We start from the raw sequence: 10,175 nt of genomic DNA on the forward strand, positions 1-10,175 counted from the left end.
CTTGGAAAATTCCCAAAAATGATGTCATGGCTTTAGAAGCTTCTGATAGGCTAATTGACATCATTTGAGTCAATTGGAAGTGTACCTGTGGATGTATTTCAAGGCATACCTTCAAACTCAGTGCCTCTTTGCTTGACATCATGGGAAAATCAAAAGAAATCAGCCAAGACCTCAGAAAAATTGTAGACCTCCACAAGTCTGGTACATCCTTGGGAGCAATTTCCAAACGCCTGAAGGTACCACGTTCATCTGTACAAACAATAGTATGCAAGTATGAACACCATGGGACCACGCAGCCATCATATCAGTCAGGAAGGAGACACATTCTGTCTCCTAGAGATGAACGTACTTTGGTGCGAAAAGTGCAAATCAATCCCAGAACAACAGCAAAGGATCATATGAAGATGCTGGAGGAAACAGGTACAAAAGTATCTATATCCACAGTAAAACGAGTCCTATTTTGACAAAACCTGAAAGGCCGCTCAGCAAGGAAAAAGCCACTGCTCCAAAACCGCCATTAAAAAGCCAGACTACGGTTTGCAACTGCACATGGGGACAAAGATCAGACTTTTTGGAGAAATGTCCTCTGGTCTGATGAAACAAAAATATAACTGTTTGGCCATAATGGCCATTTGGTAGAGGTCGACCGTTTAATCGGAATGGCCGATTTAGAGTTTTCATAACTGTCACGGTTGTCGTAAGGATTGGACCAAAATGCAGCGGGAATATGTATACTCATCTTCTTTTTATTTTGAAGAAGGAGAAACAACTAAATATGTATACAAAAAAGAACAAAACGAAACCATCCTGTCAGGTGCACAAACACTAAACAAGGAACAACTACCCACAAAATCCCATAGAAAAAACACCCCTCTTAAATAGGACCTTCAATTAGAAGCAACTAGGAGCAGCTGCTTCCAATTGAAGGTCAACCAAACAAACACCACATAGAAATAGACATACTAAAACTAACATAGAAATAGACCAACAAGAACATAACCCAACAAACCCCGAAACACTCTAAACAAACACCCCTCTTAAATAAGAACATAGAGTGTTTCGGGGTTTGTTGGGCTAACCAAACACACCCCTGCCACATCCTGACCAAATTACAATAACAAATAACCCCTTATACTGGTCAGGAAGTGACAATAACAATCGGTAATCTGCATTTTTGGACACCGATCATGGCCGATTACATTGCACTCCACGAGGAGACTGCGTGGCAGGCTGACTACCTGTTATGCGAGTGCAGCAAGGAGCTAGCTAGCATTAAACATATCTTATAAAAAACAATCAATCTTAACATATTCACTAGTTAACTACACACGGTTGATGATATTACTAGTTTATCTAGTTTGTCTTGCGTTGCATTTAATCGATGTGGTAGCTGTTAATTTATCATTGAATCATAGTCTACTTGGCCAAACGGTTATTTAACAAGCGCATTCGCAAAGAAAAGCACTGTTGTTGCACCAATGTGTACCTAACCATAAACATCAACGCCTTTCTTAAAATCAATACACAAGTATATATTTTTAAACCTGCATATTTAGTTAATATTGCCTGCTAACATGAATTTCTTTTAACTAGGGAAATTGTGTCACTTCTCTTGCGTTCGGTGCAACAGAGTCAGGCTATAGGTAGCAGTTTGGGCCGCCTGGCTCGTTGCTAACTGTGTGAAGACCAACTTCGCCAAACGGGGGATGACTTAACAAAAGCGCATTTGCAAAAAAAGCACAATCGTTGCACGAATGTACCTAACCATAAACATCAATGCCTTTCTTAAAATCAATACAGCGAAGTATATATTTTTAAACCTGCATATTTAGTTAACAGAAATCCAGGTTAGCTGGCAATATTAAACTAGGGAAATAGTGTCACTTCTCTTGCGTTCACTGCACGGAGAGTCAGGGTATATGCAACAGTTTGGGCCGCCTGGCTCGTTGTAAACTAACTTGCCAGAATTTTACATAATTATGACATAACATTTAAGGTTGTGCAATGTAACAGGAATATTTAGACAAATGGATGCCACCCGTTAGATAAAATACGGAACAGCTCCGTATTTCACTGAAAGAATAAACTTTTTGTTTTCTAAATTATAGTTTCCGGATTTGACCATATTAATGACCTAAGGCTTGTAATTTCTGTGTGTTATTATGTTATAATTAAGTCTATGATTTGATATTTGATAGAGCAGTCTGACTGAGCGGTGGTAGGCAGCAGCAGTCTCGTAAGCATTCATTCAAACAGTACTTTCGTGCATTTGCCAGCAGCTCTTCGCTGTGCTTCAAGCATTGAGCTGTTTATGACTTCAAGCCTATCAAATCCCGAGATTAGGCTGGTGTAACCGATGTGAAATGGCTAGCTAGTTAGTGGGGTGCGCACTAATAGCGTTTCAATCGGTGACGTAACTCGCTCTGAGACCTTGAAGTAGTTGTTCCCCTTGCTCTGCAAGGGCCGCGGCTTTTGTGGAGCGATGGGTAGTGATGCTTCGAGGGTGGCTGTTGTCGATGTGTTCCTGGTTTGAGCCCAGGTAGGTGCGAGGAGAGGTACGGAAGCTATACTGTTACACTGGCAATACTAAAGTGCCTATAACAACATCCAATAGTCAAAGGTATATGAAATACAAATGGTATAGAGAGAAATAGTCCTATAATTCCTATAATAACCACAACCTAAAACTTCTTACCGGGGAATATTGAAGGCTCATGTTAAAAGGAACCACCAGCTTTCATTTGTCTGTAATGATCTGGGCATTGTGGGTGCGGAGTCAGGCGCAGGAAGCAGAAAAGTTCAATGCAGTGCTCTTTATTACACACAGAAAAAGAGAACTCGCCCAAAATGCCGGGCGCACAAAATACAACGTCCCAAAAAACAAACATCCACCACACAGCATAAAGTGGAAAATAACAATCAAGCCCGCACAAAGAACAGGCGGGCATACGGGCTTAAATAGCCCAGCTAACAAGCCTAATAAAACACAGGTGCAACTAATTAGGCAAAACCAACAGAAAAGGAAAAAGGGATCGTGGCAGCTAGTAGGCCGGTGACGACGACCGCCAAGCGCCACCCGAACAGGGAGAGGAGCCACCCTCGCTACGAGTCGTGACAATGTTCTCATGTTCTGAGCAAGGAACTTAACGTTAGCTTTTTTTACATGGCACATATTGCACTTTTACTTTCTTCACCAACACTTCTCCAGCATTATGTAAACCAAATTGAACACGTTTCATTATTTATTTGACGCATTATATTAAGTAAAAATAAAAGTGTTAATTCAGTATTGTTGTAATTGTCATTATTACAAATAAATAAATATATAAAATAAAATAAAAGCATTTTATTTTTTTTTTAATTTTGTCTTTTTATTATTATTATGAATATTTTTTTTATATTTTTTTGTTTATTATTATTATTATTATTATTATATTATTATTTTTTTAAATTGTTTTTTTTATTTAATATTTTTTTTATTTTTTTATTTTTTTTTAAATTTTTTTTTTTTTAAATCGGCCGATTAATCAGCATCGGGTTTTTGGCCCTCCAATAATCGGCATCGGCATCGGCGTTGAAAAATCATAATCGGTCGACGTCTACTGTTTGGCCATAATGACTTTCGTTATGTTTAGAGAAAAACGGGGGAGGCTTGCAAGCCCGAAGAACACCATCCCAACCGTGAAGCACGGGGGTGGCAGCATCATGTTGTGGGGGTGCTTTGCTGCAGGAGGGACTGGTGCACTTCACAGAATAGATGGCATCATGAGGATGGAAAATTATGTGGATATATTGAAGCAACATCTCAAGACATCAGTCAGGAAGTTAAAGCTTGGTCGCAAATGGGTCTTCCAAATGGACAATGACCCCAAGCATACTTCCAAACTGGTGGCAAAATGGCTTAAGGACAACAAAGTCAAGGTATTGGAGTGGCCATCACAAAGCCCTGACCTCAATCCCATAGAAAATGTGTGGGCAGAAGTGAAAAAGCGTGTGCGAGCAAGGAGGCTTACAAACCTGACTCAGTTACACCAGCTCTGTCAGGAGGAATGGGCCAAAATTCACCCAACTCATTGTGGGAAGCTTGTGGAAGGCTACCTGAAACATTTGACCCAAGTTAAACAATTTAAAGGCAGTGCTACCAAATACTAATTGAGTGTATGTACATTTCTGACCCACTGGAAATGTGATGAAAGAAATAAAAGCTGAAATAAATCACTCTCTACTATCCTTCTCACATTTCACATTCTTAAAATAAAGTGGTGATCCTAACTGAACTAAGACAGGGAATTTTTACTAGGGTTAAATGTCAGGAATTGTGAACAACTGAGTTTAAATGTATTTAGCTAAGGTGTATGTAAACTTCGGACTTCAACTGTATTTTACTGGTCTGTTATGACCATAGAGCATGTGTGGAGGAGGAAACAGTAGTGACTGTCACCCCAGAACATCCTGACCGATCATGTCAGGAGCAGAGAGAGTGGGGGCAGAGGTGTCTGTGCCTCTGAGGTCTGTGTGAAGACCAGAGAGGATTCTGGCTTCTTCTAATAGATCTGAAAAAGGGCTGGAGTCAAGGCCACTCCTGCTCTCCTCTTCTCCCTCACCTCTTCCCCCATCCACTTATCCTCAGCTAACTCTGCACTCATTCATCCCTTCTCCATCACTGGGGAGGTTCTCACTAGGTAGCTAACTGGGTGACAGAGCTAACTGCCATGCTAACTGCCTGCTGCTAACTGACTGAGGCAGCCAGAGCAACAAAGTGTCAAACAGCAAAACCATCCAGGCAGAGAGATAACAGCCTAGACTGACACAAAGCTACAGGCTACGTGGGGAGAGAAAACAAAACACTCGCTCACATTTAGAAAAAGAGAGCACCCTGTGTGTGTGTGTGTGTGTGTGTGTGTGTGTGTGTGTGTGTGTGTGTGTGTGTGTGCATAGGCCGAGGTTAGTCCTGTCACAACTACTGAATAATAGGCCCTGTGACTTTGTGCCAACGGACCAACAGTAACAATGAGAGCTGCACCACCCTGCGTAGCGCTGAGCTAACCGACTGTCCACTGACGGCCCCCTGCTCTCAAAAACAAACCCTGCTAACACAGCCAACGCACGCAGGCAGGCAGGCAGGGGATTGACTCTATCATCCACACAGAAGGTATCCCAAGGGCTGGCTGCATGCTGACGGATAAGCACACAGCTCTGACATATGCAAACGCAATTTGTAGAGATCCAGAGATCTGGATGAGCATACTGCACGAAAGCACATGAAAGCTGGTTAGATGTAAATCAACATGTCACGTAACGACTCCTCGGGTTAGACCGAGACTTCACACAAGAGTGCTAAGAGTTAAAGAAACAGGCGACGTGAAATCTCGACACATGAGATCAGCTTCTTATATCAGGAAAAAGATCAATTAAGAGAGAGTCAAAAAGCCACCTGCAGGAAATCTCTGAGCGGCTGATGGGAGAGGAAATTCAGCTGCATCTAGAACGCTAAGCTGTGTTCTTTACCACCCAACACACATGTCCATCATTGAGACAGCAGCCTGTTTGCATTTTGCCTCTGCCAATTCAAGGGTCAGTGTGTGGATCTTAACGGAGTGTGGTGGAGATTCAGCAGCTCTGAATCCTATTACACAGAACAGATTGATAAAGATCTGATGGAGCCTAAGACAGAGAGAGAGAGATGAGAGGTGACTGCTGAGGGTGTGCAGGATACGCACAGCAGAAACCGGAGCCCCTGCCTCGACGACAGCAGAACCGACCAATAGCGGGACAGCTGGTACCACAGTGCTTGGATAACATCCATTGGGAGTGTGTGGGCGAGAGCAGTTGGGCACTTGGGAGTGTGTCCCGACTCCTTGGCTACCGTGTTCCCATGTGTATGACGAGCCATCCCAGCAGGACTTGTGTTTCCCATGAGAGATATTCTACATTGATCTGTTAGAAGGAAGGATGTTAGGGTCAAGATGGAGTCAAAACCAAGACCATGGATCCCTCCTATCCCTAGTTCCTCCAATCCCATAGGTACAGCATCAATACAGTGGACATAAAGACTATGATAAACACCTGTCACCAAGAGATGGGGTCAGAACCACCTGGCATTTCATCTGACTACACCAATCTCAAAAGGATCACCAGAAAGAATACGACCCTGTCCATCACATCCACTGAAAGAGAGGGTGAAAATGCAACATACCCTACCCAGAGAGGAAATCCCTGATTCTGGATTTGTACAGTAAAGCCCCAGAGTCCTTTTCACCCAAGTAGTCCAATGAGAAGACCAGCTCAGTGACTCAGGCAACCAGGGCAGAACAGAGGCTACGTTCAAAACGGCACCCTATTCCCTTTATCTAGGTCCTGGACAAGAGTAGTGTGCTATATAGAGAATAGGGTAACATTTGGGACGCACAAGAGAGCAGGGCAAGCTAATCCTATGTGTGTGTGTGTGTGTGTGTGTGTGTGTGTGTCGGGGTAAAAAATACCCACCATCCTTTAAGAAACAAAAATGTGACATTATAATCCTCATAAATATGAATGGAAGCCATGCCAGAGAGGAGGGATAAGGTTACCGTGCTCATCAGCAGCCTGAGGAAGGGAGGTGGAAAAAAGTGACAATGAAATGGTGAGAGGGAGAGAGGCTTCTGTTCACAACGGGAAAAGCTCATTTCTGTTTGTTCTTACTGCAGCTGATTCATTATTTGATCGATGTTCTATGATGTGGGGAACCACTCCCCGTACACACTTCTGTTCTGTCGTTTCCACACCAATAAGAAGCTGGCTCACACACTGAGACACACCCAACAGACGGACCAGACGACACGCTTCTCAGCCCCACAGCTGGGTATGGAGGAACAGCACAGATGTACAGCGCACTGAACAGGCGCGCGCGCACGCACGCACGCACGCACGCACGCACGCACGCCCACACACACACACACACACACACACACACACACACACACACACACACACACACACACACACACACACACACACACACACACACACACACACACACACACACACACACACACACACACACACACACACACACACACACACACACACACACACACACACACACACACACACCCAAACTGCAGAGTGGGAGTGGCAGTGAGAAGGGAGCTCCCTCAGCCATCCTCAGACCGCCACCCATAGTCAAAGCACTGCAGCAGCTCCCTCTCTTCTCCAAGAACACCCCGCTCACGTCTCACTGCTCAGCCTCCCACTGCACGCACACACACACACACACACACACCACACGCACACACGCACACACGCACACACGCACTACACATTGTGTCCCGTCTCCTTCACCCATACCCCATCCTGCAGGGGTCTGCATAAACACCATGTTACCCTCCACCCTCACACTAAACCTTTCCACTCCACCACTCCAAAGGCACAGCACAAATTTAGTGTAAACTAATCAAGCACATAATTTGTGTAATTAAAAAACTGTGAAAATTGCTCTTTGGGTGGCATTAGACAGATTGAACAGCCTGTTCACCCCTCAAAGAGCAATCAGGAGTGTATTTCCTAACTGAATGAAACGTGATAGATGTTTGTTCTGGGGAATTAGAGGGAGGGGTGCAGTGGATATGTAGACTGTCAAACATCTACACTTGAGTTATTACTCTGTAACCTATGAGACAGAGACAGAGACAGACAGATTTCAATTGTGTTTCCTCTAACAGATAGTCTAGTCTGCAGTCCGTACAATTCTGCAAACAATAGCCTGTATGAAAAGATCCCATAATAGATCAATTGGGAGATGAGCACTTGGTTACATTTGGGATAACGAACTGTAATGAAAAACAGAGGAATGAACCATATAGCCTACATGTAGTCAATGTTCACAAACTGCCATCCAAGGAGCAATAAATAGTGGGTTCTCCTCTGTTAGTTTGGGGAGTGGAGGGATATAGCGCATGCAGGGAAATCCAAACTGAAGAAAATGTCCACACCAAGGAAAGCCCCACTACAGCCTGCCCCACTACAGCCTGCCCCACTACAGCCTGCCCCACTACAGCCTGCCCCACTACAGCCTGCCCCACTACAGCTGCACTGAGCTGGGTGAATCCCCACTTCCCATCTCTATGACGTAAGCACAATGAATAGAGGATCCGTTTTAAAGGGGGACCAATTGAGCATTGCTTAACAATGATGCTGTGATTCGGTATTCGGGTATAAATTTATAGTTGGAAAAGCCTGTCATGCAATGTGTCTTTGAAGAGGCTATAGATGATGGAGACATGGCTGCAGGATGGTGTTTTGGGTTGGGGGGGTTGACAAGTATTTGTTTTCTCCAATCATACAGGAGTTATAAAGGCCTAGCTCACTAATTTCTTGAAGAACTGCTTGTATTTATTTGTTATTATTAATTTGAATTCATCAGGGTGTGCTGCAGCACCCTCAGCACCCCTGCAGTGATGGATCTAGGCGAACTCACAAGTGAACTAAAGGTCTCTAGGATTTCCAATTGATAGGCTAGGCTATATGTTGAGCTTTATACCTTATCATAAAGAAACAACTTATGACAACTAATAAGCCGTATACAATTGACATATGGACATTTGCCTTCAAATGAATTGAATGGAGCTTTTATCTGTGGACAAATAAAGATATTGGTTCTACACCCTGTGCACACCGTGTTGAGTAGCCTAAAGCACGGTTCCATATATGCAACATCTTTAGTATTTCAATCACGCAGTGGAACACTTCAGGGAAATGATGCAACATGGTAGCTTCTATTGATATGTGAGTGTGCATTTTATCCACACAGCCTTTTACAATAAACGGAAATACAGTGACAGGGTTACATCTTGGTTATCACAATCTTTCCATCAATATTATTTGCTTGATTGTAAATCATACTTCTGATAACTACTTTGCATTTTCAATTATTATTAAATCAATGGATCAAATCGAATATTAGAGTTACCCCACATGGGTCATTGTTGTACCATATTAATCCATAGAGGATAGTCTACCTAGAACCCAAACAAACATCGAGCAAGTCAGTTGTAGGGCAGAACGAGAATTGTTAAAGGGTAAATTGCAATGAATTAGTACATATTTCAGCACATCTGACATAAGTCCTCAACACTCAAAACTGAACACTTTTATAAATACATTCTTACCTTATATCCTAGTTTTTAGAGTAGCTCAAAGCAGGTGTGGTCGTAATGCACATATTTCTGTTGTTAACATGAAAAACTGTTCCCGTTAATTTTGCTGTTCTAGCCGCGGATCGGCTCGCATTCAGACAACACTCACAAACACGCTGTCAGTCTCTCTCCCAATCACATTCGAAGTGCGCGTTCTGGGAAGGGAGTTATGTTTAGGAGCGCGCATGGCACAGTGTTACGACCACGTGTCATCCACTCGAGAAATGATGTCTGAGCTAACCTACTTTCTTTGTTAATAACAGTCGCATTTCAGGTTGTCTAAAATATGTACAGGTCCACTATCCGTTCCTCAATGTAATCAACGAGCTGACATTATTTGATGGGAGGAAAGCTGAGGGTTCCACCATGTTGATGTATCCATGTCAGTGTCTGTGCCATGAAAGGCAAGGAAAGATATATATTTTTTCAGTCTTGAACAGGATCCTTTACTTTTTTACTGTCCACTAATTCCCTTGTTCCTGATGATGTTAGCTGACCAAGCACTTCTCACATCTGCTGAGCACTTGTTGGCTGTTTTTCCTTCACTCTGCGGTCCAACTCATCCCAAACCATCTCAATTGGGTTGAGGTCAGGTGATTGTGGAGGCCAGGTCATCTGATGCAGCACTCCATCACTCTCCTTGGTCAAATAGCCCTTACACATCCTGGGTGTGTTTCGGGTCATTGTCCTGTTGAAAAATAAATGAAAGTCCCACTAAGCGCAAACCAGATGGGATGGCGTGTTGCTGCAGAATGCTGTGGTAGCCATGCTGGTTAAATGTGCCTTGAACACCATCACACTTCCTCCTCCATGCTTCACGGTGGGAACCACACATGCGGAGATCAACCGTTCACCTACTCTGCGTCTCACAAAGACACGGCGGTTGGAACTAAAAATCTGAAATTTGGTCTCATTAGACCAAAGGACAGATTTCCACCGCTCCAATGTCCATTGCTCGTGTTTTTTGTCCCAAGCAAGTCTCTTCTTATTATTGGTGTCCTT

General features: G+C 43.4%; 1 protein-coding gene across 1 annotated transcript in view; it reads right to left on the bottom strand.

The window, feature by feature from the left end:
• Window positions 1-9,318, bottom strand: part of slc8a2b (solute carrier family 8 member 2b) — a 117,333-nt gene extending 108,015 nt beyond the window's left edge. Inside the window, exon 1 of the mRNA XM_014213918.3 lies at window positions 9,147-9,318. The gene's annotated coding sequence lies outside the window, so the exon portion shown is untranslated. The remainder of the gene's footprint in view (window positions 1-9,146) is intronic.
• Window positions 9,319-10,175: the final 857 nt, after the last annotated feature.

The sequence above is a fragment of the Salmo salar genome, chromosome 09, assembly GCF_965601325.2.
Source record: "Salmo salar chromosome 09, fSalSal1, whole genome shotgun sequence".
NCBI lineage: Eukaryota > Metazoa > Chordata > Actinopteri > Salmoniformes > Salmonidae > Salmo > Salmo salar.